Raw genomic sequence first — 12,975 nt, 5'->3', positions numbered from 1 at the left:
AAAAGCTTACATGGGTTGTTTTGTAAGGCACTGGCATGACCTACTTTGTCGTTTAAGCATGGAGACTTGTGAAATGCATAAACCACAGTGTCTTGTTTTTACATTTCTGTTTCTACATTGCATGAGAAGGGAAGCTTTGGAGCTGTTGGAAGGCATATTTTTATACTTTTGACAGAGCTAGGCTAACTGTTTCCTCCTGCTTCCTGTTTTTGTGCTACAGTTAGGCACACATCCCAGACTATGCTGGTACTGGACACATAGAGATGACATTTTTGAGATGACAAAGAAGTGTATTTTCTAAAAACACTTCTTTGTCATGTTCCTTTAAATTCACAGTATTGTAAGTAGTATCTGGTTTCTTTTTGAATAACATGAAAAGTGGTTCATAAAGGGGAAAAGTTCACTTCTTTCTGGGAAATGAATTGATTTTTCTTTTCTCTTGACAGTTGTTTGCATTAGGCTGATCACCCAGCTGGGGCTCAGGGTTTACTCCCCCTTTTTAACAGTACATCACTAACTATTCCAAGTCCTGTATACCTTAGAGTGAACACTAATTGCTTCTTCTCCACAGGTCTTCCTCCTTCATTTTCATGCCTTATCCAGTGAGCCAGTCAGTCAACCTGCAGGATTATTGATGTGTTTACTGGCGGAGGGGGATGCCACTCCCTGCCTTGGGAAACCCTGAGGCTTTCAACTGTTGAGTAACACTGCCTGCTGCCACCAACGGCTCCAATCAGAAAAGCTAGGATGTGCTCTTCTGTGCATAATGAGGCAAAACAGAAAGAAAGAGATGGTTGCACCCTGAGTTTTTGACTCACCTGTTACACTTCATTTAATCGCTAAGCTGAGTTTCTACCACGGCCCGTAGATGTCTTCAGCCTGACACAAAGGAAATAAATCTGTCAAGGCCTTTCAGCTCCTCCAAGATGCTTGAACCAGGAGTTTTTTAAAGAAACATTTTGCCCTTTATTGTTGGTAATAATAACACACCACACACACCAATTGCTGAGGTCTGGGCACACATCAACACCTCTAAAAAGAAGTCAGATAGGTCAAGAAACACAGTGGCCACAGAATTAGACAGGTTGTAGATAAGCCTCTTGGTTGGTCAAACTTTGTTAGAGGAAATGATTAAAAATAAAAAAAAAGATAATAAATTCCAAATCATTCATAAGTCTTCAGAACACTGCTTTGACCTTTGACCTCCTGTAGCTCCAATTATGTGAGTTTGGTTAAGTCCAGTGGTTTAAATCACCTGTTCACAACCTTCTGACCACTTCTAACAAACTGACATTTGTTGCCATCAGTCCTTTTATTAGTAATGGTGCTGTGTTCCAAAATCTCAGCAGAAATTTTCCTTTAAATCAGTATTTTGGCCTTTCTACACATAGATGAGACATGGCCCAACATAGAGGCATTCAGATTTTAGAAGCAAAGTTCATGTGTCTTTGGCCTCTGAGGCTTTCCTCATATGTTCCTGGAAATACCTGGCTTTTTGCTGCTAATGTTCCGATACATTAACTAGCTAATCATTGACTTTCATCTGTCTAGGCTGTGATGCTGTGCAGGTATACAGTACACAGTGGTTTTAACAGAACTTTTGGCTGAAAACAGCTGCCTGCTGCTGCTGGAAACAAGGTTGATGAGAGCAGTGAGACTAAAGCAAAGCAGGAAAGTTGTGAGCTGTAAAGCCAAAACTCTGAACTAAAAGACACTAAAACTCTACATAGAGCTAAGGGCACCTAAACTGAGTGATAATTCTCTGTAGGTCCATCATTGAATGTAACCCCTCTAACATTACACATAGTCATAACCTACTGTTAATAAAGAAATCCTGATTGGTGTAGCTTTAAGTCTCAAAAATTGATTTTATCCACAAGTGCTAAAGAGCCTTGACAAAGGCTAATACAGCTAAAACATGTTGCTTTTTATTTCAAGAAAAACAACCAATGTCTGAAATCACCTGCTGCAGTGCTTTTTAAAAATGAAACCCCCATACTGTTGCACCTCCATGGCGCCTGGTTGGGAGTCTCTGGGTTAGGCTATAAAGTAGCTTTGGGCAAGTCAATTACTGTACTCAACTTTGTTTCAATGTTCAGCCTTAAACAACCTCCCATCTTTTTTTCTCTCCCTCCATCAGTCCATAATCCCTCCCTCCAGCCCTCCCTCCTTTTTCTTTACAACCAACCCCAGTTACATAAGACTGCTGAAACTGTTGTTTTCCAGCGGGACTCACTGCTGTGTGCGGAAACTGTGGGAGCAGAGGGCCGGGCATCTCAGCCTGTACACTGCCGATGGCCATCCCAGGAATGCATCCTCTCCGTGGGTCTGGGCCACAGCCAAGCATGTGGCCTCCCAATGTCACAGAGGCACTGAGACAAAAAAGAGATGGAGCACTTGCTCTGAGATTTTTTTTTTTTTTTTTTTACCCAAAAAACAAAAGGCTGTATTTTGCTCCCATACTGGCAGTACATGTTGAGGTTGTCTAATACTGCACTCACAGATTCTTTCCTCTGCTTTGTATAGGTAGAAACCACAACGTGGTGTTGCTCCTGCTTCACAGCCCTTTGATGAATACAAATACAGTTTTAGTAATATTTAAAGAATCCCCCTCAAGCAGTGTTCAGTGGTGAAAGGATTCAGGCAGACGCAATGACAGACTTCTCTCTGCCGTACCTGACATAAAGTGGTTTAAGCTAACACTACCCAACACCTACTGTTAATCCTATTTCAAATTGCACTCTCAACCATGAAATCCACTCACAAGAGGAAAAAATACGCAGTGATACAGTGCAGAGGTGTTACAAAGATAATCTTTCCCCTGCCACTTTCCCCCACTGGCTTCAAAACAACAAAAGCAAGCAGGTACAATTAAACATGGGTAGGTCTTCTGAGAGAGAAAAAAAAGGCAAAGGAGGAAGGTTAGGTTTTTGTGAAATTAGGTTATGTGGGAAATAAAAAGGGGAATAGTATCACACTGTGTCAGCAGGCGGTGCCAGACATATGGCAGACATTGGTGGTAACCGCGCTGGAAGGTTTTTTTTTTTTTTTTGCCAAAGCTTGATTTGACCCAGTCCTATAAAGCTTCCTGATGGTGGTTGCAGAAAGTTAATCACATGAACTCTTCCAGGCCTTGTGGTCTGCTGACCCAGCACTGATCCCAGAAGTCAGGCATGGGTCTGGACGGCCGATTTTCAGCGCAGCATGGCCTTTGCGCGACCGTCACGACTGAGAGTTCACAGAGAGGAGCAACACGAACAAGGCCGCCAACCTAGATGACAAATTAGGCTGAGGTTCCATGCTTGTTCTTGACCTTGGATACACAAGTCAAGAAAACAACTTCATTATTTATTAGCTGTTCTGGAGCTTTCGTTCATAGTACATGATCCTCATCAGCAGATAGAGTTTGGACAGTTTTCATGGAATTGTGGCCATTTGTTACTGAGCGCTTTAAGACTTCTTCTCCTTAGACATCAGGAATTTCTTACAGAAAGTTGGGTGTTGAGTTTAAATTATGTTTGCATTATGATAAATTTAGGATCAGTTTTTATGGCGTGACATCTCGGACCCTGCTGCTTCAGTTTTGACTATTATAAGTTTGATCTATATCTCAATTTATGGATGTGTCATACCAAGTACTTGAAGTTCCCCTTTGGTTCAAATTTGGACAACTAAAACTACTCAGTGTTAGAAAATAATTGTAGTCCATGCTTAAAGGAAACCAACATTGACTTTTGGTACAAGTCATAGACTTTAGGATCCCTTTAACATCTAACTATTTATTTCAGTTGTTTACATGACTGAAAGAGTTTGCTTGTCAAGAAAACACAATCACAGATTATTTTAATGTTGTTTTTGACCAAACACATAAACACTGTTAAACTGGGATTTAGATGAAAGATACCAGTTTCTGCTGATAATTATGATCTGGAGCAATTTCAAAAAATCAAGAGATGATAGTTATCAACTTGTGCAGTTGGTTTCCATGCAGACCTTCTAAGTTTCTGACTAGAAGATATCAAAGACTAACTGATATTAACTTGGGATGAGTGTGGATTGCAGCCAGTGAGGGGGCAGTGGGCTGACAGGAGGCAGGAGGGGAAGGCAGTAGACGGCATTGGAGGCCTCCTGTGACAGGGGATGGCAGGGTGGGTGTCACCAGGTACGATTCCCCCTGTCTTGGTGTATCTCAAGAGTTTCGGCTGGCTGATCAGGGACGACAGGACCGCTGCTCCCAACCTTCAGTCAGCTGTCACACGAGGTCACAGCAGAAGACAAAATATGTGAGTCACACACACTGTACAGGACAGACACACATCGGCTACATGCTTCGGCACTTGTGCTGCATGTGAAGTCTGACGCCACCCCGTTGGTTGCAGCCCTGGTGTGCGTGGGCCGACAGGAAATGATGTGGTGCTGAATTTAATTTCTCTATAATTTCTATTATCTTGGCGGTCACGGGTTAACACTGGGGAGTGAAAATGGAGGAATAAAAACACAACAACTTGGATTAGAGAGAAAAAAAATGAGGGAGTTCAGAGGGTCGTATATCATTAAGCAATTGAGAAAGTTAATTAGGCAGCTCTGATAATTATTGCCATGGCAACCTGAGCGCACTCATGCAGATTTGATTAACGAGGTGCCATTTATCTGTACTGGCTAGACAGTGGGGCCTGCACAGAGCTTGAGAGACCCCTAAAGGTGGAAGATATGTAATGTATGCTTTACCCAGCTACAATGTACTCTATGTTTCATTTAATGAATAAAAAATACAGATTGGAGCTTCTAATGTAGAAAAATAATGTATCACAGTTTATCACATTGGAGAGAAATCTGAGGTGAAACAATGCTGTAGTTTTTTATTTGCCCTCATTGTCTCACAGTACCAACAGATAATTTAAAAAGTGAAGCTGCTCAGGATGTTTCACTTTAAGATAGATGACGACTATATGTATATCCAAATCTGTTAACAGTATTGCCAACAAAACTGTAACATAAAGAAAGGATGAGATTTGTATCTAAACCAGAGTGGAGTGAAGAAGAGATAAGGGGTGTTTGTGGATTACAGTACACATGTTGCCCTCTGGTGGAAAAACAACAATATTTAAGCTGCGTGCCTTGCTGCTGAGGGGTGTCTGGAGTCTTGTTTACCAGCAGGCAGCATATTGTCAGGCACAGAGACACTTCATTATGTGGTGGGGACAATTATTAATGGCTGTTAAGAGAGCACAGTACACCAGTAATGTGAAAAATGCAGCAAAAAAGAAGAAGGAAAAAAAACGTACTGCATTCAAAAAGCCGAGCTGAGCCATTTCAAAAGAAATACCTGTCACCAATCAGGAGGCAATTCAAACAGAAAGAACAGATAGGTGCTCAAAATCTTCAGAGAATATCTTCATCAGCATGGGGAGAAAATGACACATTTAGCATGTGCTAGAGACATGCTATCAATATCAGTTTGCAAAAAAAAAATTTAAAAATAAAAATCATTTAATTAGCATTCTCAAGGGTTTTTTGCCATAGATGGCACCCTCGGCAGCATGCAGACAAAAGTGAATACATGAAAGTAAAGTAAGCTCAGTGTGAGATTTCTCCAGGGACTTGCTAATCCTCATCCACATCATTTCACAAAAAGCAAGTGAGAGGTATGGATTATAGTTTATTATACAAATATCAAGCATAGATGAATTCTAATAACCGTCATATCAATTATAGCCCTCTCACTCTGAGGGTTTCATAAATATCTGACAACAGCACTTTCTTAGAGAGCCACATTCTGGTATAAAAATAGAAAAAGAAAGGGGAAAAAAACATTGATTTTACTGTCACAAATACCAGTTTCTTTATTGAGTTCCTTTGAAGTCAGTTTTCACCCACAGTTCATGGCCTTGTCATAGTCTATTACAGCTATGTCTACCACTCCTTTCCTGGTGTGTGACATTTTCTTCCTATTTTTATGAGTAAATCATCAGCTGACCAAATTCACACAAAGAGGTATTCATACAGTCAGTCAGTGATGAATAAAAAACAAGATAACTTACTTTACTATTGCAAATATTTACAACAAATTCCAATAAAAAATATCAGATAGGGTCTCCACGCAATGTTATGTAGGCGATAAGAAAACTGGAAATATACAAATTATGCAATGGCCACATCTTATTGTAAACTAGTATTAGTAACTAGTATAGTAGCCTCCATTGCAGAGGCAGTGGCTAGGAGCCGTGGGCAGAGGGTTATCTGTGTCTGTCCTGCAGCAACCTGAGAACATGTCGGTGGACACTGGTGATTAAATCATCAGGCTGAAGAATGCGACCTTTCGGGCCTGGTTGGCCCAGGGGTCTCCTGAAGCAGCAGACAGGGGGGCCAGGAGGGTGGCAGCTTCTGCAGCCGTGGAAGCCAAAACTCAGGTGTGGGAGGAATTTGGGGAGGCTACAGAGAAGTTCCTTTGGTTGGCCTCAAGGAGGTTCTGGACAAACTGTTTGGAAACTCAGGAGGGGAAAGCTGGGTTTGGCTGACACAGTGTTCAGCCAGGGAGGAGAACTGCTGACCCAGACTGGGGCTGAGGGTTGCTCCCTCGTGGCTGATGGGAGGAACATGGCCTTTCTACGTCTTACACAGACAAAACTTTAGTCAATTTATTTAGTTTTTTATTTTTTACAGTTGTTCATTTTGTCCATAATTACTGAAAACAAATGATAAATATCACCTTAAGCAAAGCAATATGTTGTCAAAAAGGAAAATGTCAAAAAATATGTCCACCACATGGAGATGGAGCTAGCAAACTAACAGAGGGGTTTTTGATTACCCTTATAAAATCCTTAGACCACTAATAGTTCTGTGTGGGTGATAATACCCTAATGACTGAATGATACTGAGTGTCATTAAGCAACAATTAAGAAATTTTGAGAGCAAATGGGCATGAATGTTGCCAGCGATTTAGATCACTACTTACAGCCACTGTGTGTACAATTTTAGCATTTTTGAATTTGTCACCTGTTGTGATAGTATCTATCAATATCAATACAAATATTCACCTTGTATGAATATTTACATACATTTACAAATGCACACAAAAGGGAACCTTAATTTCAGTTCTGGCAAAATGCAATGTAGCTTTTCCTGCAGTGATAGAGAGATTTCTGATTCATTTTTTGAGCCGTGCTCATCAGTATTGTTCATGACTTAACCTATGTTAAATTCGTATGGCTGATTAATACATGGCTGTAATACTACTGATATAACCAAGAGTTTCAAACAATAAAAAACAACAACAAAAATCAGACTTAGGCAGTTTGATAACACAACAAGTGTAATAACGTGTGCAATAACATCTACACTGACCACAAGATAAGATGTATGGAGACAAATAATGGCCATAAAGACTTGATATAAGCAACTGAATAACTAATTGTGAAATTTAATCACTGCTAATATTAAATATTTCATAATGAAAACCTCATCTCAATATATGTGGTTTGAGTTCCCCCTAAAATCATATCATCATTTGTCAGTTTCAAGAAGTTTATTTCCAGTTTATACATTGTATTATATAATATTGTAAATTACAATATATTCAAAATGATATTCAAATTGCTCATATTCAATACTATTATGTTTCTAAAAAGCTAAAAAAAAAAATCTAGTAGCTCAAAATTCAGATGCCACTCAGTACTGACCTGACTTCACACAAGTAGAGCTTTGCAAGTGCAATTTATCTGAGCAATTCTCTAAAGTTTGAGTCTCTAAGTTGTGACATAGACTGGGATTCTTAAAAATGGTGAATCCAGTGGTTGCGTTTGTCATTTAGTCTTTCATTATATATATATGTGTATATATATATATATATATGTGTGTGTGTGTGTGTGTGTGTGTGTGTGTGTGTGTGTGTAGAGAGAGAGAGAGAGAGATTTATCCATTTCATTTCATTTCATTTTTGTCATTACTTGTCTTAAAATGGCAAACATATAGTGAAGATGGTGAAGTGATGAGTTCTATTTGAATGTAGCTTCAGAATGTGCAAGAGTTTACTCACAGTTTACAGTTTAGTTTACTCACACCTGTTACATACATGTGACTTTATGCAATATAAGCAAGAGTTGTTTGACACTTTTCTGTAACAATAGAAAACAAAGGTAGGCTGAATTTGCTGCTCTAAACACACGAGGCAGAGAGCAAACGAACATCTAAGAAAATACATGCACTGTATGGTTCTGTGTTGTTTACTTGGATTGATAACTGAAGGACACATGGCAACACCGCTTCCTACTCTTCAGCCTCTGGATGCCCAGGTTTCCCTCTTCGATGGTACTCTGTATACCCACTGTGACAAGAATCAGAGATAATCATATTCTGAAGATTTTTTTAGAAGAACATATCAGCCACAGAGGCATAAAACAATAAGAATCAGGTTGTCTCAAAAGTCTGGAATCACATTAAGATTTGTAAAACCACATTGTTTATTCTTAGTCGTTAGACTTTGGATGTTGCTTCATGAGGCAATCTCCTTTTGTTTAAAATGAAAGCCAGCCCAAGCCATAAATAATTAATGTCTCTACAGCTGTCAATCTTCAGCTTTGTCAGATCCCAAGAAATGCAGTTTTTCTTTTGCAAATGCATCTGGAGTTTGGAGCTGCTCACATTCAGAGTTTTTGCAAAGAAAAGGGGGATTCCTCTTTGAATCCAGACTTTTTTTTTTAAACACCCTGCTGAGATTCAACAGTGGCAAACAAAGATTGAGTCCGTGCACATCAAGCTCAGTCTCTTCTTCAGACAATCCCAACAGGCTTTTCAGCTCTTCATCCTCCCCTGCCTTCAGCTCCCCTGGTGCAGTGCTGCCTTGGGTCTGGGGATTTTTCCCTAAGAATGCCAAGCCTTCTGCTCCAAATGACATGGTGGTGTCCGATGGAAACTGTGTGGTTCCAGCCGTGTTGGTGCCAGAAAAAGTCCTGTGAGCTGGAAAAGAAACATCACAGCCAAAAACAGGTTTCATTCCTTCAATTCTGGCCGATTCTCAGTGGAGTAGCTATATAGTGACTGTGAGACAGGGAACAGGTGGCAAGAAAAAGCGAGTTTGGAATTATCATTGCATTTTATCGTTTGCATTTATGTATAAATTTGTTTTAAAATATAGGTCAGATCTTCCTCTTAGTTGTAATTATATATTTTTAAAAAAAACATTCCAAAAAATATGATCAAGTAATGTTGATTTGCTTAAAGCTGGAAAGGGTTATAAAGTCATGCCTTAAGAGTATATATTCTATATTCATCAGTCTGCAGTCAGACAAACTGAAGCACGGTGGAGGGACGGTCATGATTTGAGGCTGACATCGTTAAGGGGGAAATGAATTCCCAAGTTAATCTTACAGGATAACGTTAGGGTGGTTGTCCACCAGCTGACACTCAGCAGAAGTTGGGTAATGCAGCAAGAAAATGACCCTAAACACTGAAGTAAATCTACTACAGAATGACTGGAGTAGCCCAATAAGAGCCCAGACATAAACTTAGAATCTGTGGAATGAGCTCAGACACCTGTTCACACCAGAAACCTTAAGAATATGGCTGAGAATTCTTCCTGAATATTGTGCAGGTCTGAACCAGAGCTACTGGAAGCACTTGTTTGAGGTTACTGCTGTCAAAGGTTTGACAAGTTATTAAATCCAAGGGTTCACTTTGGGTGAATATTTGATGGGTGTGTTCAGTAAAGACACAGAAGATTGTACTCGTCATCACTGAAGCTGGGACTTATTCTCCATGGTTTGGGGTGTGAATGATTAATAGGGGAGAAAATTATTTGGATTTGGTGTAGTATTGAGCAAGAATGATGTTCTTATGTTCTGCAAGGTAAAATGACTGTTCTTGTCAGAGAAGTCTGGAAGCGACATATAATGATGTTTTCTGGTTTAACAAAAAGGATCTCACTCTTTAATAAAAAAGGTCTGTCTCAGTAGGATTCATAATGTTGTCAGACACTTATAATATCTGAGCTTGTCAGTGGCAAATGCAAGCATTTAGTGGACTTAATTTGATGTGGACAGTTGCCCATTGGATTATACTGCAGCAGCTATGTGCAACGATTTTGCTCAATGCTGCATCAATTCCAAAAATGTTTGTCCTTATCAATCATTTACACCCAAACACATGGGAAAACTAGGCCCAGGTGCAAATATACAGGAGTTATTCTTCAGGAACATTCTGTTTGTCTATACTTGTGACTTAGATTAATATATATATATAACATATGTAATCAGAATTTCCCCTCAGTGGCATGGAAAAGGGACTACTTGTTCTAAACATGAACAGACAACAACAAAAGTTGGATCTCAGGTCAGCTATCAGCTGCTAAGAATTTTTTATGACTGATCCACGTACTGGAACTGTGTTTATATGTTTCATTGTTTGTTTCATTGCTAAATCCTCACATTCATCCTGTGTCCAACACAGTAATACTGCTTCATATTCAAAATTGGCATTTTTACTCAACAAAGTCATTCTGAAATGATTAACACACAAACTCACACTGACCAAGTGCAAATATGTATCAATGTACTATTTTATGACTGCATAAAACCTGATGAATTAAATTTCTTCTGTTCATAAAGGAATTTATTGATATGTTTATTTGCTCTTGCTTGGCTGTGACTGCAGCACATGAATTGTAGTCCTCAATTTAAGGCCTGGTAAAACTTAAAAGCACAGCCGAGAATGTAATTGTCCATATTTGATTCTCACTGTGCATTTTGTCAAGGAATTTGCTGCTGTTTTTCACAATTACAGGTTAATCAAAGCTTCACTAATATTTTATAATAACTGTCTCTCTTATTGGTGCATCCCCAGCTCGATGGAGGGTTTTATCTTCTTCCACCTCACTGTTTTGTTTTTTACAACCTACAACTTTACTCCTTTAGTTTAGTCTCACTGCTCTCCTCAGCTTTGTTTCCAGCTGCTGATAAACCCACTCTGTGCTACTTGACCAACATCAAACAGCACATTGACAAAGTTGACAAGTTGGTGAATGATAACAGAGCTCAATTAGCCATATTGTTACATGGTAATACAGTGGGTCCCTGCTGCATCTGCAACTGCCACCAAGTTGCCATAAAATCAATCAAACAGTGTCGTATTTACACATTTAGCAAACATGCAGTAACATTTTAATTCATTTTAAATCGTGTTTGTGTCCACCTGAGAAATCTAGGCCTAATACTCTGTTTTGTTGTCCATCAACAAAGAAAAATGTCTGTATGGGTTCTAGGCAAGTTGAGCAGAGTGGGTTTATCAAAGCTAAAAACAGCTGTCTGGTACTGCTGGAAACAGGGTTGATAAGAGCGGAGCTTGGGCTTGAAAACCAAAGTAATTAAACATACAGGCTTAAAAGCTCTGTGGAGCTATGTGAAACTAACTGCACAATTAGCCATTATTCTCTGTGGGTTCATCACAATGAACGACAACTTTCACATTCCACACAGTCATTTGATCTTTGAGAATATAAAAAGTTTTAATTTTGGGCAACATATCCTCACCAAATATGTGAATATGCACAGTTGAATGGATTATATAATCTTACTATACACTTCATATAAGGTCTTAATAGACATTTCCTGTTCATATGCACCCTCATATCTCAATCACTATTATCTTTACATACATGAAGAGGTTGATTCCTGTGATGCCAGACTGAAATAACATGAGCAGGCGTTGTTGTTAAGTTCCCTCAGGGGTGATCGTTATTACCAATCTCCACATTGATGGTGTTGGCAGATAACAGCAGTCAGTAGTGTGGTGTATGTAGACTTGTATAGTGAATTACAGGTCTGTTATTGTGGCCAGCAAGTCACTGAATCTTTGCTAATTACTTCCCTGCTCACATGCCGTACTGATTAAATAAACAAGATATGACTTTGAGTATGGATTTTAAAGATTTGACTTCCTGCCTTTGAGGCCTATGATGAAGACATCGAGGTATTTGTGGTAAACCACAGCACAGTTGTTCCGTGCGCAGGCTTGGTGGTCTGTTATGAAGTCACACACATCCAGATTCCTCCCAAACAGGTAATACTTTAACTCTCGTCTCACACAGCATGTAAGAAAGTTAGAAATGTTGAGCCTTATAGTGTGTTACAATGAGAAGGTTACAGTTTGTGTAAAAATGTTTATATAGAAAATGTGAGCATAGTCACATACTGATATTTTGCATCAACATATTTTAATATTTGAGATTCAAATTTAGTGAGCCAGTTTAAACTTTAAGATATACATATAAGAAAGCTTTAAAAAACTTTCAGCCATGTACAGCAACTGCTGTGTTACATGAGAGGATGGTTATTGATACATTTCAGGAGAAAAAAAAAAGATAGCAGTGGATTTTTTGGATAGTCTTAATAGGTTCTGTCTTCTACCTTAGGTTTCTTCAGTTAGTCCTCATCTTTGAAGTCTTATGTCTTTGTTGAACCTAAACATACAGTTTGAATATGCTTCAGTTTAAGCATGAAGCTCATCTGTGTACAGCTTGTCTCACCAAGCTTTCAAGTGCAGCATCTTCTTAGCTTCATTATGGTGTGCCCTTGAGGCTGGAAGGGGGACTGCAACTATGTACAGTAGTTTCTTGTTTCTACTACTTTCTTTTTTTTTTTTTTTTTTTTAAACACATTGGCCACAAGGGGCAACAATGAGCCTATTGCAGTTGCACTAACTTTAGATTTTTTCAGAAGTAATAGTAAGTAACCCACTGTCTGTAAAAATAGAGAATGCATTGATTCTTGTGAAGAAAAGGCCTCCAGGCACTCTTACAGGAGGTTACCTGGTGCCCAGACTTGATCAGCACAGGCAGTCAGGCTGTCTGCTGAACATGTCTGGGCTTACAACAGAGAGGTGTGATAGTTTCACTAGAATAATATCACAGTAACAACAGACCACACCCATTTACACACTGCTCCAAGTGGGAGTTCTTGGTGAGGAGTCAAGTGTCCTCAGAGT

At 39.3% G+C, this 12,975-nt stretch overlaps 1 protein-coding gene across 1 annotated transcript in view; it reads left to right on the top strand.

The window, feature by feature from the left end:
- rpl15 (ribosomal protein L15) overlaps positions 1-12,975 on the top strand; it is a 224,637-nt gene that overhangs the window by 50,721 nt on the left and 160,941 nt on the right. The gene's annotated exons all lie outside the window — the stretch shown is intronic.

Source organism: Lates calcarifer, linkage group LG3 (genome assembly GCF_001640805.2).
Source record: "Lates calcarifer isolate ASB-BC8 linkage group LG3, TLL_Latcal_v3, whole genome shotgun sequence".
NCBI lineage: Eukaryota > Metazoa > Chordata > Actinopteri > Centropomidae > Lates > Lates calcarifer.
The sequence above is the reverse complement of the archived record's forward strand: the minus strand, read 5'-3'. Positions and strand labels throughout refer to the sequence as shown.